Raw genomic sequence first — 12733 nt, 5'->3', positions numbered from 1 at the left:
TCAAATTAAGTTGTCTTCCAGTTCATTAACTCTGCCCATATCTGCTCAGAAGTCTCTTCTGAACAGTGAAAATCTGACAGACTTGGGGAGAAGCTCCCTCCAAGATCCATCCCTCCTTCCTTCCTTAATTTCAGCCCAAGTAGGGAGAGATTTACTTGCCTGTACAGCTGAGCAAAGTGTTAGAGTGGCTGTGAGTTTTACATAGAATATAGTATCAAGGAACTAGGCATTGCATCTCTAAGGTGCTTGTGTCGTGGGATGATTGGAACCTAAGATAAGATAGCAAATAGCACTAGAACGTATTTCCAGGTTTTATATATAGGCTTGGTGTCTTCATCAGACTCCCAGCTCCTCAAACCCTCCAATATCTGCCCATCCACATCTGCATCTCTAGACTTTAAGTTCATCGCTAGACTGTAAACTCATTAAGTGAAAGGAATTCCTTCATTCAATCATATTTATTGAGCTCTTACCGTATGCAGAGCACTGGACTAAGCACTTGGAAAGGACAATTCGACAACAGATAGGGAAAATCCCTACTCAACAACGGGCTCACAGTCTAGAAATGTGTCTGCTATTTCAGTTGCATTGCACTCTCCCAGGTGTTTAGTAGAGTGCTGGCTTAGGAGAAAGAGCAGGAGCTTAAGAGTCAGAGAACGTGGGTTCTAATCCTACCTTCTCCTCTTGTCTGCTGTGTGACCTTGGGCAAGCCGCTTAACTTCTCTGGGTCTCAGTTACCTCATCTGTAAAATGGAGATTCAGACTGTGAGCCCCAGGTGGGACAAGCCAATTACCTTCTATCTAGCCCAGTGCTTAGAACAGTGCTTGGCACATAGTAAGCACTTAATGAATACCATTATTATTATTATTGTTAGGGTAAGTGAGCAAGCAGCATGGAATAATTCGCTAGATTAGAAGAATCTTTAAAGGCAGGGACAGTGCTTATCAACTCTACTGTACTCCCTCAAGGGCTTAAGACAGTAAATAGCACTTATTGAGTAAATGTCTTTGTTCCTTCTCCTTTGAAATTCTCAGCTTTCAAATAATACCTGAGGAGTGGATAGCATTATGCAAGTGATTACTCAAGTTCCCTTTTCCAATTTATTTGCCATCTCATTCTCCTTTCCCTGACCCCTACTGATTTTCGTATTGGGTGGGAGGAAATTCAGATGGGAATTCAAATTTTCTCCATCTCTGCACCCCTCTCCTTTTCCAGTAATCCCTAGCCAACATCTGCTGGGCCCTAATAATCAATCAATCAATCAGTTGCATTTACTGAGCACTTACTGTGTGCAGAGAACTGTACTGTTTGCTTGGGAGAGTACAACACAACAATATAATGGACACATTCACCGCCCACAATGAGGGGGGAGACAGACATCAATATAAATAACTACATTATGAATATGTACGTTAGTACTGTGTAGATAGGGGTGGGTGAATATCAAGTGCTTAAAGGGTGTAGATACAAGTACATAATAAGCATTTAAATCAATAAAAATAACAAATTATTATTATTATGAACTGAAATGTCATTCTACTGAGCATCAAGGAAGGCTAGAAACTGAAGAGAAGCAGCCTGGCCTAGCGGATAGAACACAGGCCTGGGTGTCAGAAGGACCTGGGTTCTAATGTCGGCTCCACCTCTTGTCCTCTGTGTGACCTTGAGCAAGTCACTTCACTTCTCTGTGCCTTAGTTCCCTCATCTGAAAAATGAGGATTAAGACTCTGAGCCCTATGTGGGACAGGGACTATGTCTGACACCATTATCTTTTATCTACCACAGCGCATATAACAGTGCCTGGCACATAGTAAGTGCTTAACAAATGCCATTATCATTACCGTTTTACACCTAACACTTTGGCAACTTTTGTGGCTCTTAAATTTCCACTTCGATGTCACCTCATGTTTTTGGGCATTCTGAGTCACTGAGTTGGGAAAAATGAAAAAGCCCTTTCATGAGGCAGGGATGAGAATGTCACACTGATGGTTATTACTATTCAGGTCTGAGAATTATTCCATCATGTGTCCAAAGACCTCACACATCTTCTCTAGTCGTCTCACAATGAAACTTGACACAGGGAGACCAGGGAGACACCTCAGTACTACTTTTATGGTATTGTGGGATTTGTTAAAAGCCTATTAAGTGTCAAGTGTTGTAAGGATTTAGGTAGATTCAAATTTGTCAGATAGGACACAATCTCCATCCCACATGTACCTCACAGTCAATTTCAGATACAATCCATACCTCTGTCTTACTGACTGACTTCGGCCCTTTTAACCATTGGTTTTTGAGCATGGCTCATTCAAATACGCGCTGTGCTAAAGTATACCATATATTATCTCCCAATAACTACCACACTCATGGAAGTAGTGTCTTAACAGGTATCATCGTCTTCGACTAAATTCTTCTCTCCCCAGGGTTAAATGCTCCCAATTGCAACCTCAGCACCTCTACTCACTGAGCACTAGTGAACTCACAAGCATCCTGAGTACTTCTCTACCTATCTTACGATCCTCAGTATTAACCTCTAACTCAAGTGTATGTCCCCTTTTTCCTCTTTCCTCTTATCTTACAATTATTTTGGCCTCTGTCTCCCCAACTAGACTGTAAGATCCTTGAGGTCAGGGATCATGTCTACTAACTCTATTGTACTCTCCCAAAAGCTTAGTAAAGGAAACTACACAAAGTTCACTTAAACACTAACAATTGGTGGAGATTCTGTGAAAAAGTGACTTAGACTGGAATCATCGGGAAGGGAACAATATCTGAAAAATGAAGGCGAATCACTGTTTCAAGAAGATGGCAAAAAGGAAATCTCAGGAATGAACAGGACAGAATCGAGAATTCCCGAGACCAGGTCCAGAATAGAGACAGGAGTCTTCTAGATTCCTGTCCTGGAAAGGGATTCTTTATGAGTTCCCAATTTATCCAAAAGGTAGTTAACTCTAATATGAGTATTAAAATGATCAATAAAATTGTATATATAAATATATATGCATATAATATGATTATGCTGTTTTTTATGGTATGTTAGTCCTCCACCTTACTTCACCCACTCACCATCTTGAACATCCACTTTATCTATCATCGTTAGTCACTGCACTATCCCCGAAATCCCTCTGTCTGACCACTTGTCACGAGCCTATCACTGGTGAATTGCCACCCCCTTTAAATTCAGGCCCTCAACTTATGCACCCTTCCCTGAGGATTGTCTCCCCTTTAAATTCAGGTGCCCAGTTCCAATAGTGAAACCCAACCACCACCGTATACAGCCGAAAACTTTATTCCATGCTTAGTATAATGCAGAAAGTGGGCTAAACACATACATGTGCTTACACACATGCACAGACACAGAACACCAATCTATCCAAACAGTTTTCCCAAAGTTTTTTGTGAAAATGACCCCACGTTGGAGAAGTTCAAGGAGCCCGGCCACCAGCAGCTGGTTATCCTTAGGTCCTTTGGCCGTGATAGCAGTAGGTGTCTCAGTTGATGGCCTAGATGGTTTTGCCTCAGCCTACAGGACCACTTCCTTCCCCTTTTATTGGTTGTTTGGGGATGGGGGGGCCGGAAGGGGGGCTGCTTAGGATTGCCTGCTGTCTTCATGGTTAAAAGTTGTCAAAATATAGTTCCTGGTCAAATTACCCATCCCAGAATACAATGGTCCATAAATGAAACAAACACTGAGCATGTTACAGCCTGGAAAAAAGTCCTCACATTTCAAGTGGCTTCAGTGAAAGGAAGGTGAGATGAGCCACAGCAAGCTGCCTTTTTAGAGACTGTTTGTGATCTCGTGAGCAACAACAAGGAAGAGATCTTGTGAAGGCACTGATGGGCTCCACTTGAGGCAGGTGACTATGGGTTTGGGGGGGGTGGATCATGGAGGGAGGCGGGGTTTTCTCTCCCTGTTCTACCCGGTAGTGGGCCTGGACCAATCAATAGCTGTCATGTAGGGCCACAGCTGCCATGTCTAAGGCAGATAAAAGGCGGTCACTTTGTATTGATGTGGGGCATCTGGAAGTGGTAGGTTGGGAAGCAGGAAGGAAGCATGCTGAGAGCAGAAGACAGCAGTACTTGGAGACAAAAAGAAGAAACATTGGCAGAACTGGCTCCTTTGACAGCAGACTGGTATTGGACCTTTGGTGGAGTGGAATGAGTGAGAGTGTGTGAATGTGTCACTCCTTTGCATGTTGGTTAAACTAAGTAAAGAACTTATCACATTAACCTTGATGATTGGAGGTGGGTTTGACTTCTACTATGTGTAACCAAGGCTCCCCTTATCCAGGAAGGTCCTGGTTGGTATGAACTGAATGGGGGCTACAGATAGAAAGTTGTTCAGTTTATTTAGAACAGTTCAGGTTATGGATTGTAAGCCCTATGTAAGACAGGAATGGGGCCAATCTGATAACCTTGAATCTGCCCCAGTACTTAGTATAAAATAAGGGCAAAAAAATACTATGGAAACCATAACAAGGGGTTGGGAAATTTAGCCATCATTACCTAGGCTATATCAGCAATATAGCAATTATAGGATAACTTTCAAAGCAATATTCAATTTCCTTTGGTACTATCACTGGAATCAGGTTAGAGGAAGCTAAATATGCATGTATGGTGCAAATCAGATTCCACAGAAAGCTACTTATTTACATATGATATAAATCCTTCCCCTTCATTTATTTAGTGTCATTTATTGAGTGCTTATTGTTTGCAGACTACAGTGTGTCAGTAAATAGACACACTCCCTGCCCATGAAGAGCTTGCAGTCCACAGTGGGGGAATTAGACATTAATATGAATAAAGCAATTACAGATGTGGACATGAGCGCTATGGGTCTTGGAGTGGGGAAAAGCAAACAGAGCAAGTCAGGGTGATGGAGAAGGGAGTGGAAGAAGAGGAAAGGGAGGAGATGTGCCTTCAATAAAGCTTTGAAGAAGGGGAGAGAAATTGTCTGTTGGATTTGGGGAGGGAGAACATTTCACGACAGAGGCAGGACATGGATGGAGGTCAGAGGCGTGCTAGGCAAGATTGAGGCATAGTAAGATAGTATTAGAGGAGTAAAACGTGTGGGCTGGTTTGTAGTAGGAGAGTAGCAAGATGAAGTAGGAGGGGACAAGCTGATTGAGTGATTTAAAGCCAATGGTGAGGAGTTTTTGTTTGAAATGGAGGTGGATGGGCAACAACTGGAGTTTTCTGAGGAGTGGGGAAAAAGGCCCTGAACAGTTTTAAAGAAAAAATGTTTTGGGCAGCAGAGTGAAGTATGGGCTAGAGCGGGGAGAGACAGGAGAGATCAGCATGGAGGCTGATGCAGTAATCTAAGTGGGATAGGATGAATGATTGTATTAACACGGTAACAGTTTCAATTGAGAGGAAAAGGCAGATTTTAGTGATGTGAAGGTAGAACTGTCCATCTTGTCATCTATCATAGTGTTGTGGGGTGTGATGATTCTCAAAACTAACGCATAAAACTTGGCCTGAAGGAACTGCCCTGACTCTCTGCACCAACAGGAAGATTAATTCTATTACCAAGAGGGAGGATGAAAAGGGCATTTTAATTGTAAACACTAACCAGAGACTGTTAATGAACCAAAGGCTTACAGGGTGGACTGACGGAGACAATTTGCCCTTAAAGATAGACTGTGAAAGATACAGAGTAACTCCTCAAACTGGGGTCATTATGGATGGGGCAGGGAAATGGGAGAGGTGACCTGGGTTTCAACAGGAGATGAGCAGAGGTGGATACAGGGTTGATGTAAAAATATCTAAGAGAAGGTATCAACCTGAGTTGTTTTTCTGTCAACTTAGAAGAGTGTTGTAGAAGGGAAAATGAAATTTGTTTCATTTTCATCCAAGAAAAACTGGATTGAAGGTTGTTCCTGGACATGGGGAGTTCATATTCTAGGGTGAAGTGATATCTATAGTCACAAATAACATTGAATAATAAAAATGATCAATCTATAATTGCCATTCAGGTTTCAAGGATTTGATTATTAAGACTATGTTTGTGAGAACGTACCTGATCCAACAGAAACAGATCTAACAACTACTTCCACAGTGGGCCCATTTGAAGGTTTTTGTACGTGTATATGTTACCCACAGTGAATGACACTTTTTTTTTTTTCTTTTTTGATCTTGACACCATCTTCTTGAAATCTCTGCTTTAGTACAGACAGCACATTTCTGTTGTACTGTGCACCGGGCTAACCCAGATCCATCCTGTGACTCCCCAGTGTGCACAGTTATGCCGCATTAAGGGAAATCTCGCATCACTGTAACTTTCAGGAGTTTCTTCTTTCCTGCATCATCGTATCTTTGAAATGTTGCTTCCCCTTGACATACCATTAACCAATCATAATTTAAGCTTGTGTTACTAAGAGCATGTAGACCAATAGTCATCTGCAGTCTTTTCTTCCCTCTGCCACCAGTCCTCAGTCACAGATAGAGAATACCCCATCCCCGACATCAGATAATCTGTGTAGTATCTCTCTCCTCTTTCACCCATCCAATGCTTCTAGGTCATCTTCTCTCGTGAGCAAATTGTTAGTTTCATTTCACTGATTTCTGAGATACAATATCCCAGGATACTGCATTTTTCAGCAAAAGCTTTCTTTCCTTGGAGACCCACGCATACCTTATCTTTATTCAGAGATGTAGGTTGTAAATCAGAGGACCTGCAGAGATGATAGACAATAAAACCTCAAGCACTTTAAAAAAGATTTAGCATAGCAATATACAGATGAGAAAAAATGATCTCTCCAGTCCAGGATCCTGCAGCGTGAGGGTAACATGTTGCATTGAGGAACACTGGAAAGCTTATCTGTTGTGTTAATCATATTAATGCTAAACTCAGGAAGACTTTACTTACTGGCCAATCTGATAGCTGATCAGATTATTATCATTGGAATTTATTTACATGAAATATCTTACACCTCCAATTTTATATGTATTATGGGACAGGAAAGATTCAGGTTCTTTAGGTGTGTCACAATGTACCATGTCTACTTTTCTTCTGTATGTGCCATGGAGAAACCATGACCAGACACACGTAGCAATATAAATTAGAGTTTTTTATACATATACGAATGGAGTATGTTCAGACTAATTTGGCCACTTCGCATCAAGGCAGGGATTATAAACTGATTTCCTGGTGAGATTATGGACCTTTTTTCTCTAATGTAAACAAAATACCCATTTTCTGGATCATATGTGGAAGAAGTTTGAACAGAATCAATTCATGGATCAGTCAGTGGTGTTTATTGAATGTTTAGGCTGTGCAGAGAACTGAATAAAAACTTGGGAGAATAAAATATAAAAGAGTTGGTAGACATATTTCCTGTCCACAAGAAGCATACAGTCTAGAAGGGAAGAAAGGTATTACTATAAATAAATTGCACATATTTGTACACAAGTGCTGTGGGGCTGAAGGTGGGGTGAATATCAAGTGTACAGATCCAAGTGAGAAACACCGTGGCCTAATGGAAAAATCATGAGCCTGGAAGTCAGAGGATCTGGGTTTCAATCCCAGCTCTGCCAGTTGTTTGTGTAACTTTGGGCAAATTACTGAACATCTCCGTACCTCAATTTCTTCAATTGTAAAATGGGGAATAAATACGTCAATCCTATTTAATCTGTGAGCCTTTTGTGGGATATGAGACTCATGCGAGCCTCCTGTGTCTGTCCTAATTAACCTGCACTTACCCCGGGGCTTAGAACAGCATTTGATACATAGTAAGTGCTTAGCAAGTACCTTAAAAAAACAGGGGCATAGGTGATACCAGAAGGGAGAGGGAGTAGGAAAAAAAGGGCTTAATCAGGGAAGGCTACTTGGAGGAAAATGATTTTAATAATTGAAAGTGGAGTGAGTGGTGGTCCATAATATAAGAAGGCCAAGGCAGTTCCAGGCCAGATGGAGGGCTTGGACAAGAGGTCTGCAGCAAGATATATGAGATCATGGTACAATGGGTAGGTTGCTTTTGGAGGAGTGAATGAAGTGAATGGGCTGGGGAGGAGTAGGAAACAGTGAGGTAAGAGGTGGAGAGCTGTTTGATTCAGAGATGGATGGGCAATCACTGGGAAGTGGAGAGAGATTGAATTTTTTTTTTTTTTAGAAAAATGACCTGGTAGTAGAGTAAGGACTGAAGAGAGAAGAGACTAGAAGCAAGGAAGTCAGTACAGAGGCTGATGCAGTAGTCAAGGTGGGATAAGATAAATGCGTGGATCAGGAAAGGGAGGGTTTTTGCAATGTTGTTTAAGGTAGAAATGACAAAATTTGGTGAGATTGATTACATTGGTTGAGAGATGGATTTAGAATAATACCAAGGTTATGAGCTTGTAGGGGAGAAGAGTCGTGTTTTCTATAGTGAGGGGAAAGACAAGGGGAGGACAGAATTTGTCTGGGAAGAAGAGGAGTTCTGTTGTGGACACCTTAGGTTTCAGATGTCTGCAGACAGGAGATGCAAATACAGATGTCCTAAAGACAGGAGGAAATGTGAGATTTCCCTGAAGGAGAGAGGTCAGGGTGGGAGGGGTAGATCTGGGAGTTATCCATGTAGGAGATTAGAATTGAAACCATGGGAGTGAATGAGTTGTCCAAGGGAGGGGGTATAGATGGAGAACAAAAGGGGACCTGGAACAGGGCCTTGAGGGACTCCTATAGTTAGAGGGTGGGAGGCAGTAGAGGAGTCTACAAAAGAAACTGAGAGCGAGCAGTCAGAGAGATAGGAGGAAAACCAGGAGAGGACAGTGTCAGGGAAGCCAAGCGGGGAGAATTTTTCCAACACTGGTCCACAGAATCTGGTTAATCTGAATGATCAAGTCTACACAGAGTAAATAAATGTGTGCGTGTGTGTGAACTTTGTTTCTCAAAAAATGCTAGCAATCAATGCGTAACCAACATCCCCTTCTGGACTGGTGTAGTGGATAGACCACAGGCCTGGGAGTCAGAAGGTTATGGGTTCTAATCCTGGCTCCACCACTTGTCTGCTCTGTGATCTTAGGCAAGTCACTTCACTTCTCTGTGACTCAGTTTCTTCATCTGTAGAATGGGGCTTGAGATGGTGAGACAAGGACAGAGACTGTGTCCAACTACATTTGCTTATATCTACCTCAGTGGTAGGTACAGCGTCCAACCCATAGTTAGAGTTTAACAAAGTACCATCATCATCAAATGGCCACAGTGCCTCTTTCTGATTTTGATCATGAAAGCAGCATGATAGAGCAGAGGTCTGGCAATCAGAAGGACATGGGTTCTAATCCCAGTTCTTCTATTTGTCTGCTGTGTGATCTTGGTCAAATCACTGAATTTCTCCGAGCCTCAGTTCCGTCATCTGTAAAATGGGGATAAAGATTGCAAGCCTCAGGTGGGACAGGCACTTTGTCCAACCTGATTAACCTGTATCTACCCCCTTGCTTAGGCAGTGCTTGACACATAGTAAGTGCTTAATAAATACCGTCTTCATTATCATTGTTAGCGTCTTGACTTGTAGAATCCTAATCTCTGCCATGGCTTTGCTCAAGGTGAGAAAGTCTTTGCCTAACAGCAGATGATTGCAAACCCGCCACCTACCAGAATGATGCAGTGGTCTTATAACTGTACACTGCTCTGTCAGTCCCATTGCTCCAGACTGGCCTTCAGGAGGTATTTGCATCATCCTTCCCTACACAAGTCTGACCCTCACATCACAGTAGAAGGGGTGGGGTTGTGGAAGCTAGAACTTGGGAAATGGCCCGTTGGTGCTGTGTTAAAACACTACAGATCTCTCACACAATGGACAGACTGAGCAGGAATCCTGAAAAAACAGGTAGCTATTGAGGAGGATGCCCTCTCAGGGTCGCACCTGGAGAGTTTCCAGTCCTCTACCAGTCTCGGCTAAGGGAGGGAGAGTCAGGCCGAGGCCTGCCCATTCCATTCCTAGCTTGGGCAGTGGCTAGAGAGTGGAAGGCCGTCTGCTACAAGTCAAAACTACCCGTGGTGGGCAACAGCAGCACAGGAGAGAGTCGAGGGCTGAGACTCAAGTTTATGGTGTGGAAGGAGGCGATGGTAAACTTAGTCCATATTTTTACCAAGAAAACCCTCTGGATCCCCTACCACAACGATTGCAGACGGAGGTGGGGCGTTCTGAGAGAGATGTGTCCGTAGAGTCACTATAGGTTGGAAATGACTAATCTGCATAAAACAAGATGGGGAATACAAATTGAATGAGGGCCTTGTTAGCAGAGGATGGAAGGGTTTATGAGGGAAAATGTCACCAATGGAGCATGCAGGTAAAAGTGGGGGCTGGGGACCCCATTCTTGGGGATGGGAGAGTGAGGCTATTGGGGAATGTCCCTGTATAGGGCCAGGACTCAGTTTCCCCCTGGCCCTTAAGAAATCCTGGTGTCAGTGCAACTCCCAGGGACAAGCTTAGTTGGGTCGGGGAAAAATGAATCTGACACTTGGTCTGCTACAGTGCTCAATAAACCATAGAATTGATTGAGTGTTTATGGTTTGTAGAATAATGTATTAAGCCACAGAGAGTAAAATAGAGTAGTTAGACATATCTGCCTTCAAAGGAGCTTGCAGTTTACTTCCTACTGTCTTGTAGTCCCATCCTTCTCCATCCCTCTAGTCCTGACTAGGAACTGAGAGGGAAGGAAACATATTTAAGGCTGGGGCAAGGATGTTAGGATTTGAGACCTCAGTGTGGGCAGAAGGGATGGGGAAACATTCCTGTCTTAGTGGAAAGAGCCTGGGATTAGGAGTCAGAGGTCACGGGTTCTAATCACAGCTTCGCCACTCGTCAGCTGTGTGACTTTGGGCAAGTCACTTAACTTCTCTGTTATTCGTATTCCTCGCCTGTTGAATTGAGGGTAAATATATCTGCTCTCTCTGGCTCTTAGTTTGACACTCATGTGCAACGGGGACTCTGTCAAATCTGATAATCTTGTGTCTTGGCATTTACTTTGCTTAAAAAATACGATGAATAATCAGAATTTATCATTTCATTTGGAAGTTTCCGTGGGTACAGTAAACAAAAAACCTGATCAGGCATCAAAAAAAATAATCTGCTTGGAGCATGTCTTTAATCACTTTATTTTACTTCTCTGTTTCTGAGTAATTTAAATGAATTCAGCACACAGCAGCATACTTCAATGCACTTTCAAAGACCTTATGGATTACTTCTTTTAGGATTCTGTTTCAGGCTGGTGGGAGAGGGTAAACTCAGCTTAATTTGTTATCAGTGACCTACTCTCTGCTCTCAGAGAGAGGTTGACTCAAGGTAAGCACTTAACAAATACCACAATTATTATTGTAAATAAGCCCTGGGAGGGAATCTTAGTTATGCACCCTTGAAGGTGTAAAGCTGGGGAGGTTGCAAGGCAAACAATCACAAATAAGAAATGATTTAATCACTCAACATTGACTACCTTTGATGTTTGCTTTTTGGGAGTTTTTTCCCTGAACACTTCTGAAAGTTTATTTCTGAGTCAATCATTGTTTGTTCCCTCATTTCTGAAGAGGAGAAATACAAAGAGTAAACAGATTAGATTTTATTACTGTTGTTCATTTACCATGCCTTAATTATTGTATCAGCTTCCTTGCCTGTCTCTCAGTGCCTGCTGTCTCTTCCCACTTCTGTCCATTCTTCACTCTCTTTCCCCGATTGTTTTTCAACAAAAACGTTCAACCTGTTTCCCCACTCCTCAAAAACCTCCTCCTCCTCCTCAAAAAGAAACTCCTTACCATCAACTTTAAAACACTCAATCACCTTAACCCTTCCTATCTCCCCTTGCTACTCCTCGACTAGAACCCAGCCCACACACTTCACTCCTCTAATGCCAACCTACTCACTGCACCTCAATCTTCTATATAAGGTTGGTATTAGTTAAGCGCAGAGCACTGTTCTAAGCGCTGGGGTAGATACAGGGTCATCAGGTTGTCCCACGTGAGTCTCACAGTCTTCATCCCCATTTTACAGACGAGGCACAGAGAAGTGAAGTGACTTGCCCACAGTCACACAGCTGACAAGTGGCCAACCCGGGATACAGACCCATGACCTCTGACTCCCAAGCCTTGCTCTTTCCACTGAGCCATGCTGTTTCTCTATATCTATATCTCACAACCAATCTCTCACCCATGTCCTGCCTTTGGCCTGAACCCTCTCCCTTTCATTATCCACCGGAAAATTATTCCGCCTACCCTCAAAGCCTTATTAAAGGTATATCTCCTCCAAAAGGCCTTCCCTGACTAAGCCCTCATTTTCTCTTTTCCCCCTCCTTTTTGCGTCACCATGACTTGCTCCTTTTATTCACCCACCCGCAGCCCTACAATACTTATATAGACATTTCTCATTTATTTATTTAGGGTATTTTCTGTCCCCTTAATATCTAGACTGTAAATCTGTTGTGGGCAGGGGATGTTTCTGCTTTATTGATATGTTGTACTCTCCCAAGAGTTTAGTAGTTTGCTTTTCACCAAGTAAGCACTCAATTCATCCATTCATTCAAATGTATTGATTGAGCACTTAATCTGTGCAGAACGCTGTACTAAGCACTTGGGAGAATAAAACAATGAACAGACACATTCTCCACCCATAAAGAGCTTACAGTTTATAGGTGGGGAGACATTAATATAAGTAAATAAGGCACAGATATGAACATAAATGCTGCAGGGCTGGAAGAGGGGAAGAACGAAGGGAACAAGTCAGGGCAACGCAAAAGGGAGTGGGAGAAGACGAAAGGGGGGATTAATAG

At 42.7% G+C, this 12733-nt stretch overlaps 1 non-coding gene across 1 annotated transcript; it reads left to right on the top strand.

Annotated features, from left to right (window-relative positions):
• Positions 1-9819: 9819 nt before the first annotated feature.
• LOC114818076 lies at positions 9820-9957 on the top strand. Its single transcript, XR_003765897.1, has one exon. It is a non-coding gene; the product is annotated as a small nucleolar RNA SNORA7 (small nucleolar RNA).
• Positions 9958-12733: the final 2776 nt, after the last annotated feature.

The sequence above is a fragment of the Ornithorhynchus anatinus genome, chromosome 17 (assembly GCF_004115215.2).
Source record: "Ornithorhynchus anatinus isolate Pmale09 chromosome 17, mOrnAna1.pri.v4, whole genome shotgun sequence".
NCBI classification, from domain to species: Eukaryota; Metazoa; Chordata; class Mammalia; order Monotremata; family Ornithorhynchidae; genus Ornithorhynchus; species Ornithorhynchus anatinus.
This window is presented reverse-complemented; position numbering and strand designations above follow the sequence as displayed.